Source organism: Protopterus annectens, chromosome 12.part0 (assembly GCF_019279795.1).
Source record: "Protopterus annectens isolate FY-2018-M chromosome 12.part0, PAN1.0, whole genome shotgun sequence".
In the NCBI taxonomy this organism is placed as follows: Eukaryota; Metazoa; Chordata; order Ceratodontiformes; family Protopteridae; genus Protopterus; species Protopterus annectens.
The window spans coordinates 671,690,728-671,707,111 of record NC_056746.1 but is presented as its reverse complement, the minus strand read 5'-3'; the positions used below and the strand labels follow the sequence as shown (position 1 = coordinate 671,707,111).

The 16,384-nt window shown below is 43.4% G+C and overlaps 1 protein-coding gene across 1 annotated transcript in view; it reads right to left on the bottom strand.

Moving 5' to 3' along the window:
- The window catches only part of LOC122816775 (cytochrome P450 2K3-like), a 490,258-nt gene that overhangs the window by 290,567 nt on the left and 183,307 nt on the right, over positions 1 to 16,384 (bottom strand). The window lies entirely within an intron of this gene.

The following is a 16,384-nucleotide window of genomic DNA, read 5'->3' as shown; positions in this document are numbered from 1 at the left end:
TGTGAGGTAGCTCGTACACGTAGAACTGACACAGGTGATGTAGCAGGCCTATGTCCACATGCCCGATGCCTCACTCCTACCAGATGTTCCAACACAGACAGCTCACACTCGTGGATTGTCATGCCACAGTCAAGGACTCCAACCATGATACCCAACCATCTATCCAAAGCATCAGCAATCTGCTGTTGAGCATTTACCATTGCCTTTATGCTGTTGTTTAAAGAACGGACAGCAGCCCTCTGTAGCCTCTGATCTTCTCTGTTGCACCATTCATCATGTGACTGTGCCTCCATTACAGCCTGAAACATGCTTCTGGTGACACCAGCTGCTGTGCTCTGTTGTGTAGGAGCATGTTGGCCAGAGGTCCTCCTACGAGCAGCACTGGCCACGTGCCTGTGTGGGGCACCACCAGTAGTTTGGCTGACACTATGATGTGCAGGCACACCTTTCATAGCCCCCACACTTTCCTGTTCCAAGCTACCACTCTCCAACTGTCCTTCCTCTATGGCCACTGGTGATGGGGTATGTGCAGGTATGGGATCTGTGTGTGGGGATGAGGTGGATATAGATGGAATGGCAACCAATGGCACAGTTTCAGCCCCTGATAACTCTGCCTGTGACCCAATCATACATTCATCATCACTGCTAGAGTCTTTGAGGACACTAACATCTGATGTACCGCAGGAGGGAAATGCACCTACATCACCTGTGATGGTAGACAAGAACTGTACATTACAATCTATACAATAGACACACGCACACACATACGCATGTGATATGACAGAAGGCATGCAACATGCATGTTATACGGCAGAAGGCATGCAGTGCAGACAATAGTGGTAGTTATCATACATCCCTAGGTTGCACACAACAGCATGCATGTGTGATAGCAGACGGCATGCAAATTACACAATCATAGTAGTGGTTAGCATTCATCCCTGTGTTACACCATGTGGACCAGTACAGGTTAACAGTACACCTGCCTGATGTGTGGCATATGACCTTGATAATCACATGCAGTATGACATGTGATCTGCTGACGTGTGCAATGACATGCATACATGTTTAACACAATGGTGTCCTGTCGAATATACAGTGGGGCAATGGTGTACCAATTCAGTGTTGTCTGTCCACCCTACAGATATACTGCAAATTTAGCTGATGTGCATGGCCATTGCACGGAATCATGAGGAGTCTCTAGTGCTATACAGTGTGAGTTACAAACAGGGTTCATAGCCATGACTGTGTTCAGATACAATACATATATACTGTGGAATGTGACCCACGTCACTGAGGTGTACACACACTAAACCATGATGTGGAAGTTGTGACACAGGTCACTGATGGGTATACGGATGACACCCCTGCACGTCTGCAACCATATTGCTGCAGCCTGGCAACTATGGGCAGACATGACAAACACGTTGGTACACCATGTCACACATGACATCTGTGTACCACACACACACACACACACACACACACACACACACACACACACACACACACACACACACACACACACACACACACACACAAGGAGCTAGTATGGCATTTATGTCCATCACCAGCAACGGGAATGTACTGTATCTGTGGCCTGATGTGGATACTGTACAGGTGACTGCTGTCATGTTGCAACACCCTCAAGGTGTTCAACACATCCTATGTGGTGGATTGATGTTACACCTACACAAGATGTGCACAGGCCTGTAGGATGTCTAGTGTTCCACATCTGCATTATGACCATTATACAAAGGCCATGGTCGAACCATGTGTAGCCATTGTATGACAGGGCGTACACACAAGCACAACATTTCTACTGTGTGTGTTGCTCCATGTCTCTGGCCATCCTCCATGGCCATGTGTGTACATGTGTTGTCCAAATTATAGTGATGGGCATCTATTTCACACGTCTGTGTTGTCCCATATGACATATATGCTCCACTGACAACAGGGTTATGCAGATAAAGGGTGGTATGTGGGATATGTTTTCAGGTTGGGTAGGCAGTGTAGCAGCCAGGCCTATAGATGTCATGGACATGTCAAGATAGCACATCACATTGTGTGACATTCATAACAGGGCTATGATCCACACAGGTGAAACCTGTGTGCTGGCCATACTCCAGCCCACTGTGTAGCACTGTTTGTATTAACCACATGTGTAGATCAGATCTGTTGTACATTCCTAAAGTGAACAGCACCTCCACCATTGTATGCACAGCTGTCAACACATCTGACAATAAAGTTTGTGAGGATTCATGTCGGTGGGATGATTCACATAGTTTGCAAGTGTGGCACATGGATAGTCATTATGATGCATTGCAGGTCTGACCTGTATATTGTGACAGGACCATACATTATGTGTACATGTTGTGAATGGCCACATGGCAGACAGATTTGTGCATTATAGTTCCTGATAAATAATAACACTCTCACCTGCAATGGGCTGCTGTCACAGCGGAACACCAGAGGTACCTAAATAGGAGTAACACAGCAGTATGAGCATAATCCACCCCTGTATAAAGGCTACAGGGAGCAATGTGCATAACACATACACCAGTACATTAGACTATACTATGGTGTATGCACATGTGCGCATACACAGAGTAGCATACTATAGTATGTGGCATGTGTGTATACATGCCTTGCATATGATGTTACATTACATATTGTACAGTGACACATGCAGCTATATGGAATATAGTTGTTATAGGTGCAGTACTGACTTATCAGGCAACTCCAGGCTCAGTGGTTGAGAGACACCCACTTCCACAATATTGGCTAAGGCTTGTGGATGTGGTTCTGCAGGTGTCCCCAGGTTGGCCAGTAGCTCCACGGTACGTGTGAGTGAGGGCTGGGTTGGTGGTCCACCACCTGTTGCACCTTGTTCCCTGGTGATTGCATTCGCATGCTGTTTCACCCATCTAATGAGGTCTGTACAGTGTCTGCGCACCTGCTGGCATGCACGGTTGTGGCCACCTACATCATTAACCCTCCTGCAAAGTTCCATCCACAGGGCATCCCGCTGCTGTACATCCTGTGGCACATAGCTGAACAGGATGTCATGATTATTGAGTAGGTATGGGATGAGGGCCTCATCCTCCAAGTGTGTAAAAGGGGGGGAAGCCTTGAATGCGGCATACTTGGAAGACATAATGATGGAGACATGTCACAGTACCTCAGAAACATACAGAACTACAGCTGAACATATATGTGTATCACATTAATTCAGTTTAAATAGTTGCATTTGCAAACCTACATGACACTGATGTGTTTGTGATACACACATGTGACACTCAATGTGGAGTGGATATTATCACCATATATGTGTGTCTGTGTCACCTGATTACATTGCTCATACTCCATTACATTGCTGTCTTGATGTAGGCATGTCTGTTTGCCTGTACTGGTGTTCCTACCTATCAGCGCATGGCTGGATGTGTCCACATTAATGCAGTCGACCTTGATGCAGTGTATATGTCACATATAAGGGCTTACACTGCCTTAACAGACATGACCTGTGACCCTGCAGACATGCTCACATAAGGTTTTACATGTATGTGTTCTGCCATATACATCTACACGGCACTGTACAGTGATTCAACATCCTGACATGTATTACCTGCATTGCACATGTGATACACATGGGACACTGGCTAGCCAGATGGTATTTGCAGGGATGGATATCAACTATGGCATGTACAGTCAAAGTCAACTAGTGGGCTATATGCCATGGGCCATGTATGCATCTAGGATGAAAGGTTACCTGGCAGTAGCCGACAGGTGGGTATGTGCGGCCAGGTGGAGCAGTGCCACATTACTGATCCACAGGTTTAATGATACATGTACCATGCATTACCATGTGGACATCACACCATGTCTGAGAGGGGAGCGATGTGCAGCTTTGACGGACAAGAATGCATAGTATGGCAGGACTATGTCAAGTATATGGGACAAGGATCTGTCCAGCATATGGTAGGTGGATGTCCATGAAGTATGTGTTTGAGATCAGGATGAGTACGTGTAGCATGTTTGACATCACTGGGTTGGACATGGATTTATTCAGGGTATGCATCATGCTGCGTAGTGGAGATGGGGAATGGGAAGGCTGGTGTAGGCCATCTGCACATGGCCAATACCCCTTAAAGGAAATATGTGATCTGATATGGGTCACTTGAGTGGTCTGTATGGCTGGACAATGATCTCTATATTCATGAATGGCACCCTATTATTATTAGGGTTGCCACATATGACTCCCTGACAGGTGTGGTGATGCAGCTATCACAGGAAAGACAACTGCCCAGCTGCATCCCTCACACACAAGTGTCCATTATGATGACCGCTGCCTAGGTGGTAGTTCATGGGTACAGGGTTATTAACATAGGGGTGACAATGCGAGTCAGCTATTGCTCCTAGGTCATAGTCATTCACATACTTCAATAGGCAGATGCCTTCTGTTTGTCTGTGAGGTATGGACTACAATGAGGGGGAAAAGAATTCATTAACCCTGACATACTGTAGCTGCCACTGGTGTGATGATCACATATTATTCAGACACCTTCTGTAGTGTTGGTTCTGCCAGCAGTCCTGTTGCAAAACACTCCTGTGACATAGGAATGTACATCTAGTATACCGAGTGTAGGTGGTACACAGTATGGGTGATGATGTCCTATGACCTGGCAAGGTTATGATATGCAGTGTGACATCAACCATATTGCCATCTACATCTGTACTGCTGACATCACTTAAGTGATCAAGGTTCATGGCCTTCCAGACCAGACTCAGCAGGGTAGTAGTAAAGTACTTCCCATTATCAGTGATGTCTCCCCCTTTGTGGGTTGTGATACCTGTTGGTGTGCACCATTCAGTGTGTACACAACCTGACATGGAGCTATGTTTTACACGATGTGTACGTGGAGAGCATCTTGTTTTTCCATATGTGCATGATACAATCTGTGATGTGGGCAGGTCCCATGCAGACTGAGTGCAGCTTGTACCTGCATAGTTGTGGGTACAGAGACCCTGTGGTGTACATGGATATATGCTTGTGTACCTGTTGGGGGTAGGCGGCCATGTTTTTATATTATCCAAGACCCTATCTGGATTGCTTATTTATGCTAAGCACTTGTTCAGGACTTGTAAACAGTACATAAGCTACTAATTACTATAGCACTCAATCTTCCACATCACCTACAGATAAGGGTGAACAGGTTTTGTGCATACTTTTCTCACTTGTATAGAGTAATGTAGCTCTTGTACTCACTTTCCTCACTTATCTAGGTGAATGTAGTTCTATATTCAGGCATGTCCAAGAGTCAACTGCCAGTGTTCTCACCTGTCTATCTGATGAATCTGGACATCTTGAGGCAATGTACACATTGCCTCATGTACACAGACAAGCCTCTCCGCCTACCACCCAACACTACAACCTGTGAGAGATGCACTCATCTAGCCAAACTGGAGGTAAAGGTCTCTCCAACCAAGCCTGACCCTGACTGTCATGTGGAGAAGGTACACAGTCGCACAACACCACACTCATCACATAAGCCTCACTGTATCTACCCCACCATTAACTGGGAAAACTACTCATGTACCAACACATTATGTCAGTGGTTTCTGGAATTCATAAACACCAATGCCCTGACTCATAATATCCACACACCCACCAGGGGCAATAATATACTAGACCTAGTCATTACCAACATGAGTGACTGGTGCTCCACACTTAAAGCCAACTCCTCGTTGGTCTGATCAGACCATGTGCTGAACACTGTTGATATCCACATCCCGCACCTACCCCCCATTAAGGGAACCACAGTATAATATGCCTACAAGGCCAACTACATGCTTCTTAAGGCAGATGTGGTGGACGTCATGACACCCATGCAGATGGACAGTACTGTTACAACTGCTGAATCCTACACAAATGCACTCTATAAGCACTTACAGGAGTGCATGGCTTGTGCTATCACAAAGAGAACCAGGACGCTATACTCATAATTAACTAAACCAATCTGGTGGTCCCCTGCCATAAACATATTGTACTACAGGAGGAAGACACTGTTGCAAATGAGAGTACAATACCATGCATGGAGGAGATCCCTGGCCAGCCTCAGTAAGAAGGTGAGATCCCTTATAAGATCCTCCAAAGCTAGCTATGAAGACTATAATGCAACTAATACCAACAACAACCACAAAGCCTCGATGTCAACAACCAAATCTGCTCTGAGTTACAGCACAAAGACACGAACATTACAGAAACAATTGATATTGGCAACATCCTGGCAGATCCCTGTCAAAGCTGCACACTCTAAAGGCAATATCACAGCATCCATGAGACCGGACAACATCCCAGGCTGCGTTTTACATGAAATTTGGATCGTACGGTCTCCTCACCTATGCACCATGTTCAATAATAGCCTCACATTGGGCATAGTGCCCCTTGAATGGCACACAGCAACAGTTATCCCACTCCACAAAGGTGGCGCCACAATGGACCATGGGACCTATTTCCCTATAGGCCTGTCTAGCCTGGTCTGCAAGGCTATGGTGCACATCATGGATCACTGTCACAGAGACATTGGGTACCTCCCAACCTTTGACCCCTCCCTGTTTGGCATTGTTAAAGCCAGACCATGCCTCCTAAACCTGGTGGACTTCTTAGAGACAGTTACCAAGGCATTAGTCAAGGGTAAGGAGGTCCACACAGCCTACCTAGACCTCTCATAGGCTTTCAACACCATTCCTCCTTCTGGTATTATCAACATACCCATCCACCTGAACATTAACCCCTACATCATGTGATGGTTTGTAAAGTGGCTCACGGACAGAACACACACAGTGGGAGTTGCATACCCTAGGTTCGACTGCATACCAGTTACAACTGCCATCCCCCAGGGCTCAGTCCTAGGACCCCTCATGTTCGATATATACTTCTCTGATGTACAGACAAGCACAGGAGGGCTTTGGCTAAAAAGGTTTGCAGATGACTGCAAACTAGGGGACATAATTGTTTCCCCAGCTATTACAGACGCCCGCTGGAAGGGTCGCACTGAGACGGATACCTGGTGTTAATATCATGGCATCTAGCTGAATGCCTAAAGGTGCATAGTCATCCCCTTTTGATATAACTAATTACCCGCAGACTACCACATAGGTGCTAGTCCCCCACATACAAAAAAAGGTAATACGGGATCCGAAACACCAGTAGATAGCAATCTCTCCTTTGATACCCATAATGACAAGGTGGTTAGAATATCCTTCTACATGGCCCCCCTAATCTCTAATGGGTTCGCATCCAGATCAGAGGAGCCATTGTGACTCTACACATGTCATATCAGACCCATTAAAGGATACAACACCCCATTTGGGATATACCTTACAAGACAACTGCAACAGCTTGGAAGACCACACCAGTACCACACCTAGAGGATTACTGACCTCAAACAGATGACCTATGCAGCCCAACCTACGAAACTCCAGCTGTACTCAGTTACATACCACATACTCACAGGTGATCTCTGCTTGACATGCAAGGCCAATGACCAACCCTGTATTGCTGGATATGCTCCACCTAAACAGAAGCCCCTGAGAGCCACATGCTCTAAGGATATACACCTAACCGCAACGATGAGTAGGATGTGCTGAACGGATAGATTCCTGACCCGGACACTCCCTATGCTTTGGAATGTGATTCCAATGTTCATCAGACAGGGCCCCTCATGAGCACTCTTCAAGGGAAACCTTGACATGTGGATGGGAGACAGACATGTACCTAGGGATCACTGCAGTGGCTCTGCTGGACAGAGGCACAGGGAACTATTGGTTCTGCCATTCAGGCGCACAGGGAACCAACCTATGGGGGTGGTGAAAGACAACACACACTAGCTAGGCTTACAGATACCCTTGGTAAGACAGCCTAGTATCTACCTTTGCACATATTACATGTCTTATGTGCATGGGTAGTTAAATAGCTCTTCCATTTTACTTTGCTATCATGTTGATAATAAACTGTCGGCTCACTAAAACACATATGTATCCTGTTATTGTATATTGTAAATGCCAATTGACATAACTAATGTTTGCCTACCATTACAGTAATGCTATGTAGCTTGTAATACATATTGTACATTACACAGTTATTGGCACAATATCCCACAATGCAAAACATACTTGCACAGTGGCCCAACCTTCCACATGTTATTCTCTGTATTACACCCATACATATGGCTACAGTTACAATATATCAACATATACTATCCCCTGTAATAGCACATACTTGTTGGACCAACCCTGCTACTGCCATCGGCCAGTGAGGAGTATTTCTGTTCAAAGCCCTTATATAGCATTCCTTGTGGTGTATGCGGTGTTTGCCTTGTGACCTACAGCAGTACACCCAAATATTACAAGCATTACTATGCTCAAAAATACATCACTACAAGATAACTGTTTCCACTATATGGATTGTGTGCACTTTAAATACAACAGAATAGTGCTACATACACAGACATACTGACTGTTCTACATACCTTATTAGTAACCCAAGGTATCGTTAACAGTTGATTCAATCCTTTTCAGTTTGTGTTTCAATGTTATTTGTAATATTCCGCTGGTATATACAGATGGTTTGAATGTGTGATAACACATCCTTTTCTAGTTACATATCAGTAACATGTGGTATCCTGTCCACCAGTTACTGTTCCAAAGTAGTTAATTGGATGCACATCAGCTGTGCAGCTACACCATTAGCCGATACCATTGCAACAGTGGTATATAAGTGACTACTCCTTTGGGCGTTGTCCGTTTGGCTTACTTTTAAGGGAGACGGCCTAGATGTGTTATTGCAATATATTTCAGCAGCTATATGGAGACACACAGAGATATATTAGCTTCATGACTCCCGTGGACTGTGTGCAATGGCTAGACGATTTAGTTCTACGTGTGAGTACAGCTGTTATATTTCAGAACAGTGCTACTTATGCAGGATTTGTTTGCACCTGATACTTCTGCAGATGTTTAAGTCTGGCAAGGATGTTTGGCCAGCTCAAGGCCGTATGGCTATGCATGAACTGTTATGTGGTGTACAGTGTGCTCACCAGACAATCTTGATTTGGTGTACAAGTGTAACATACTCACTAATTGCTAACACATCACAGTGTACGCACTACCCTCTGAAACGGGATAAGTGCAAACAAACCCTATTACATCAGCAGTTGTTCTATTGTATAACAGCCGCTATTTCCCATAGGGCCATGTTAGTGTGTCTCTGACAAGGTATGTTAAGGCTTCTGTAGATGTCGTACAGTGTGTGAATGATTTGTGATGTTATTACAGTTTGTATTGTAATATGTTTGGGTGTGGGGCTGATGGTGGTTGTGCTTAGCAAATGCAGGTGTGTAGGAACTGCTTTTATACATAATTACTATGTGCATGAGGGTTCCTTCCCTATTTGAACACCTATCCTTTTGTGGACTAATACAATGGTATTTGCAGGCTGATTCATTAAGGCACTGTTATGTGGTTCCTGTAAAGCATGCAGGTGATGTTAGTCCTTGAATCCCTTCGGTAATACATCTGAATGTAATAAGGTGTTGCTACATGATAGCTGTGTATTTCTGTCATGGGTATTTGCAGTCATCATAGTTTTGTTGGTGACTGACCCTCTTTGGCTAGGGTTGCCACCTTTTCATATGTCCCTAATGGGTCCTTTCGGGACACACATCTGATTTTACAGGCTGACACAAACCCACGGTCAGTACAAGGGATAGAACTTTCCTTTCTTGCCTAATTATAAGCTTATTCTTGTAGCAGTTTAGTAGCTTATCCTGTTTTCTGTATCATGTAGGTACTTTAGATACAGAAATAACTATTGTATGCAACTATTACAGTACATATGGGAAATAATTATGTCCTACAATCCCAGGACATTTGCCACGTTTAATATATTTGGTCAGGACACAACCGCCCAAAGAGGGAATGTCCCTTGCAAAGTGGAATAGGTGGTAACACTATCATTGACTCATGTCCATAGCACATATTTGTAATGGTGTATAGGCATACACTCTCCATATCCTTTGTTCATAAAGGTTGGTAGTGGCGGAATGTGTGATTGCTATGGTCTGTGTTATAAACATATGTGAACACTTCAACCGTTGTATACGGGAGACCTACGGAATCCCGAAACCACAGTCCTCTGACGCACACAGTCCCGGGAACAGACTCCCATACCCCACATTACCAACATCGACAGTAACTCGCGAAGGTAACGCGAACATGGAACACACACATGCACACACAGACATACTGCTACCCAACACATCCAAACAAACCATCCTACACTACGTATGAGCAGGTGGCCAAGACCCCCTACACTCCTCATGTAGGTGTCTGTGCCCCACACACCACTCCCTACTTTAATATTCTACATCCTAGGTCGCGCAAACAGATGCACAAAGCTAATCCACAACCACACATTACAGTCCCCCAAGAACAAACACCACACACAGAACACACACTTTCACACACTACAGCTCTAAGAAACACACGTACACACAGTAGCCTACCCAAACCGCAACACCAGAAGCACTGACTAACTGTCCATTAACATTGTGTGATTACACCTCGTGCATCTGGTGTTTTGGTACTGTGTTCTTTCGGACCTTAAGCCTCAGGATTACGTGTGTCGGTATGTAAAGCAGTCGGTATGTGGTAGGTATCCCATTTATATGTATCTCCATGGTTATGTAGATGTTGTTAACCTATCTATATATCTACATATATATGTATATCCCCATATATCGACATATCTCTCTCTATATCTATATATGATGATGTATATATATATATATATATATATATATATATATATATATATATATATATATATATATATATATATATATATATATATATATATATATATATATATATATATATAAAACATACACCTTTCATTGTGTACATGCCGGTTTCTCCTATTTCAACACATTCCTACCTTTGTGTTTTATCCTGTCAGTATACATGACTGCCATTGGTACATCTCAGGTAGCTTAGTGGTATGTTATTGTGATGAATGTGTGCATGGTTGCGTGTTCTAATCCTGGCAGTGATATCTTACCTCTCAGAGCAGGCACTGGTAGTGCAAGGGTGATGAATGCACATTTCAGCGGTTGTGTGTTCCACATGTGTATTATTCTGTGGAGAACTACCTATATATGCAAGCTGTGTTTAAGGTATACTATGTAACATGTGCACATCTGTGAAGATTCCTGTCAAGGATACTCCCCATTGTTTGGAACTACATCCCTGATTACATTATACAAAACCCCTCACTAACACTCTGAGGAATCCTTGCACAGTGGGTGATGAACAGTAGCTATACCCCAGGGATCCTGCAAGTAGCTCTGCTCCACAGAGGGACAGTTAGTTGATCGATGGGGTGGCAACATCAGACACATTTTGCCTATGCTTATGAGTGGCCTCGGTGGTTGGGCATGTACCTACCTATGTATCTATGAACCTGTACATACAGTATGGACACATGCTGATAGCTTAATATACTATTCAGGTATTGACTTACCTTGTGCCAATGGTGGTTGTGTGTACAATAGTTGAGGGCTACCTATGTAGGATGCACACAGTAGACCACCTATACATGACAATTTACAGGTGGCCGTGTGTGTGTGTGTGTGTGTGTGTGTGTGTGTGTGTGTGTGTGTGCCATCCATGTTTGCTGTGTGTGCAAGTGGAGAAGGGTGTCAGTCCATGAGTGCCTACACTGTCAGTGTGTGTGCTATATGTTCCCTCTTTGCCAAAACATGGGCATACTGGTCACGCCTCCGTCTGCCTACTGGGGCTAGCACAGGGTGTTCATGGTCTGAGTCCCCTGTTCCTGTGGGTCCCTTGGCAATGGTGGTGGGCTATGAGGGCCTTCACCATTCTGTCCCTGCTGCAGCTGATTCCACAGGATCATATTGTATAGCATGGCACATACTATGAAGATGTGGGCACACATTCCTGGAGAGTACTGCAAGGCTCCACCAGATATGTCCAAGCAACAGAACCGTGATTTCAGCATCCCAATCATGCACTCTGTGATGATTCTGGTTTCTGCGTGTGCCTCATTATGGCGTTCTTGCATGGCTGTGTGTGCATTTCTGATGGGTGTGATCATTCACGGTTCCAGTGCATAGCCAGCATCCCCACCAGGTGTCTGTATGGGATGTCCCCCCTGGTAAATACCTGATACAGCCATGAGGCATGCCAGATGTGGGAGTCGTGATAACTTCCAGGACTGCCAGCACATACATCCATAATAATGCCCTGGGCATTGCACATGACCTGGCAGTTGATTTCCCTCCATCAACTGCCTGGGCATTGCACATGACCTGGCAGTTGATGGAGGGAAATCCCTTGCGGTTTATGTAGTGCCTACCCTGCTCACCAGGTGGTGACTTGATGTGTATGTGTGTGCAGTCTATTGCACCCAGTACCTCAGGGTAGTCCGCCACACAGTGGAAGAGATGCATATTGCTGGCCAACTCCTTCTGCATTCGGGGGAAGTGTATGTGCTCATTGGCATGTGGTAAAAATGGCATCCAGGAACTGATGGAGTACCCTGGATGCTGATGCCTGTGAGATCCACATGATATCCCCAGTTGGCCTTTGGAAGGTACCTGTGGCTAGTATTCTCAAGCTTACACATACCTTCATGTCCACTGGGATGGGTTCCCCTCTGTTACTTCTGGCTCTGCGGCATGGCCGGCACAGCTCAACAAGTTGCTGTATGATGTCGCTGTCCACCCTGTAATGCTCTACTATCTCCAGATCATGTAGCCCCTGGTAGGTTACCCTGGGTCTGAACACTCGTCTTCTCCTCCGGTGCCTGAGATGGTTGTCAGCATCATCCTCCACATCACCGTCAGTCTCCAACACATGCTGGTGAATCAAAGCTATGGCAGCCCCTAACATATACATATTAAAAGTTCCCATCTGTATACACCAATGGTGCAGAGAGTCTGGGAATACACAAGTGTGCGTGGGGGGCTTTCACACCTTATACTATTGTGCAATGGATGATGCTGGTGTAATTGGGTGTCTTTGTGCTATTCCAGCTGCAGGGTATCTTAATTATTGGTTTTACAGCAGGTACTGCTATTGTGGGGCCTTTGGTGTTTGACTTACGCTTGTCTGCCGTGATTCATCTATTGTCCTTTACTTCTATTTTCAACCCGATTCACCTCCCATTGTCAGGCATGCATCCAGCTGCCGCCTTTCTTGTTTTGTACTTCCACAACCCAGGATTGTGTTGGGAAATGTGTTATGTAGCTGATCTACAGCAAGTTTGCTTTGTTCTGCTGTGACAGTTCTCTTTTCTTTGCTGTACAACACCTCCCCTTTCCTGTTCTGCAGGTAGCTGCTAGCAGCCTTGTTAGCTGTTGTCTATCGCTCCACTGTAAGTTTCTAGGTGTTAATTACTCATTTGTACTCCAGTTACCATGCTGCAGCATTTCCTTATTGTCTTCCTGTATCCTTTCTGTTTCAGCTGTGGTGCGCGCTGCGCACATCTGTTTACCGGGTTTCGTGCACGTTTTCATCCACATTCACATGAACTTTCGGTTACCTTGTGTGCTCTCAGCTAAGCAAAGCTATGGCTACTTCCACAGCCCTATCCTGCTGCTTTGCTTAGCAACACCCAACATGGATTAGCAATGATCCAATGTGCTTACAGATACGGTGGCGCACCCCTCTCTTGATGTCATGTTTACCTCCAGGCCACTCCTCAGTGATGTAACGTGATGCCGTGTGGTACATCCTTACGCTGGCGGGTCATTTGCGATTCAGTATTACTTGACTCATTTGCATGGTATTGACTGCCAATTCCTAGTTACCACATGGAACACTGTCACAGACCCTTAGCAACCCTTGCGCCATGGTTGTGGAGTAGCATGTGTGCCATTGACTATTATGGGGATATCATGAATTGCGTTACATTACAGTTTTATGACATAAAAATATATTTTCATTATGATCCCGTTTGCACACCGATGCACTGCGGTTTTACTTTGCGTTGGTGTGGCCATGAAATTAAATGTTATTTTTTATATGTTGTGCATGTTGTTTTATGCCATTGGCTATATATTTAGCCATTGGCATATATTAATATTATAATATGTAAGTTTGGTCTGCTTTCATGGCTCCGATTTTATGTTTGACAACATGTAAACCATTTTTTTTGGTTTATATTTCTACATGCTTATGCTACGCCTGCACAACTTCATGAATCGCTATATACCTTCATTTGCATGCTACACTGCTGCGCATGGGGTAATTAGCATACATGCGCCAGGAGCTGCGCAACTCTGGCATACGCTGGTAATGCACATGGAAACAGCTCTTACCTGAATCGCTCGATGGCCATATTTGGCTCTAGGTCACCAACGCTACTCCGGTGCATGGCGCAAGCTTCATGAATCCCGGGGCATATCTTTTGTAGTTTCAATAAAGTCTTTCTTGTTTTGCATTTTTTTTTTTTTTTTTTTTTTTTTTTTTATAGTTACAGCTCATCTTTGTTAGTCCTTGTATAGCATGTATGCTACAGCACATGATGGCTAGTTTTGTGTGCATTCCATTGTCATAGTCCACTGTTTGTGGTTACTGGAGTAAAGCCGAGGCATGTTGCACTGTTACACAATTCATAGTTACTGTGGTACATGTTTCATTGGCACAAATCTTTCTGAACTTCTTATAGAGGCAGTGATTCACGTGGTGTACTTTTGTTTATGATTACACCTGCATTTATTTAGCCTTGGAAACTTTCATCTAATCAAATGACACACCCAAGACCATTACTAGCTAAATAATTCATTTAAAATATAGCAATGTTATTCTTCTAATTCTTACCGATATAAAACTGATGGTTTATGTTGAAGAAGTAATAGTAATAATAATAGTAATAATAATTAAATATTAAAAATAATATTAGACCTGCATTGATGTAGTATTTATTTATTTTAGAATGATAAATATCAGTATTTGTCTCAATGTTTACAAAAAAAAAAAGATTCATGTATTTGCTTTAAAAAAATATTCATATATTTGCATGCTATTTTTGTTTATAAAAAATGTTGAGAACTAGTATTTGGATCAAGAAAATTCTTTGCAAAAAATTACTGCCTAAGCATACATTTGCCCTGTATTAACTACTCTTCACCTTTCTACAGATGTGAGTTTAGTACAATAACTGTTAAAAAGGAATGCAGTTTTATATTCTTATCGGAGCCTCAGTCTGATCACTGCTTGTTACTGCATAAATCACAGTGGCTACATGTCGCTAGAGTAGTAGCAATACTGCTTGCAGCAGTGATCTTCAAAATACTTATTCTACAATATTTTATACCTTTATTCTCCAAAATAATGGTTAGGATATCTGGTTATTACCTTAGAGGCAACACTGCCAATGTTATACAATTAAACATCTTCCTTTGTGCACTACTAGCCGTTTGGCAAAAAAGCTATACCCAAAAATTGACCCTACTGTTGGAACCAGATTCCATCCAAAACCAGAAATCAGAAAACCCTCCAAGAGGTCTAAACTAGAGTGACAGTGTATCATTTTAATGAAGTTGAGTATAAGTAATTCAGAGACAATGGTTAACAGATATTCAAGCAAAAGAGGATTTCTTCCAAAAAGACCTTAATTTTGCATATTCAAACCAATGGTTGTAGTGTCTCCTTTGCACATATTCCCTTATCTTCAATTTTGTCATTTTGACTTTTTAAAAATTGCTAATGATTTTAATTGTAACTTAAGCATAACTGTTAAAGAAAGTAGGATGGTAGCATGGAATTGAAAGAGAAGGCAACACCCTGACCCCCATGTGGAAAAACTAGGATAAAGGAGGATTGGTGATGATGTGAACAGTAGGGAATGCGCTTCCATTTAGTGTAAGACAATCAGAGAATCTTAAAATATTTAAATCTGAATTAAATACCTTTTTAGAGATAGTATACTGTATATATGAGACTAAATGCTTAGAACTAGGTTCTTAACATGACCTGTTAGGGTCTTGATCATTAAAGAACACTGAAACATTGAAGCTTAATGCTAACTGTGGTTAGTTCAAATCACACGTTAAAGAAGAGAACAACTTACGTTAGAAACGCAAGATCATGAAATACATTACCACTCTCTGTTAGGAGGATTATAGACTCTTTATGGCCATTTTGTCTTTGTATCTTCATACAACCTATGGCTAAAGTGAGTATTTCTACTCAGATGATATATATTTATACTATGATTCTTATTTGGTTATAGAAACAATATTGTAGCACTGTGTATTCTGTAAGCAAGCATCATTAGTATAACATTCCATATGCAGATGTC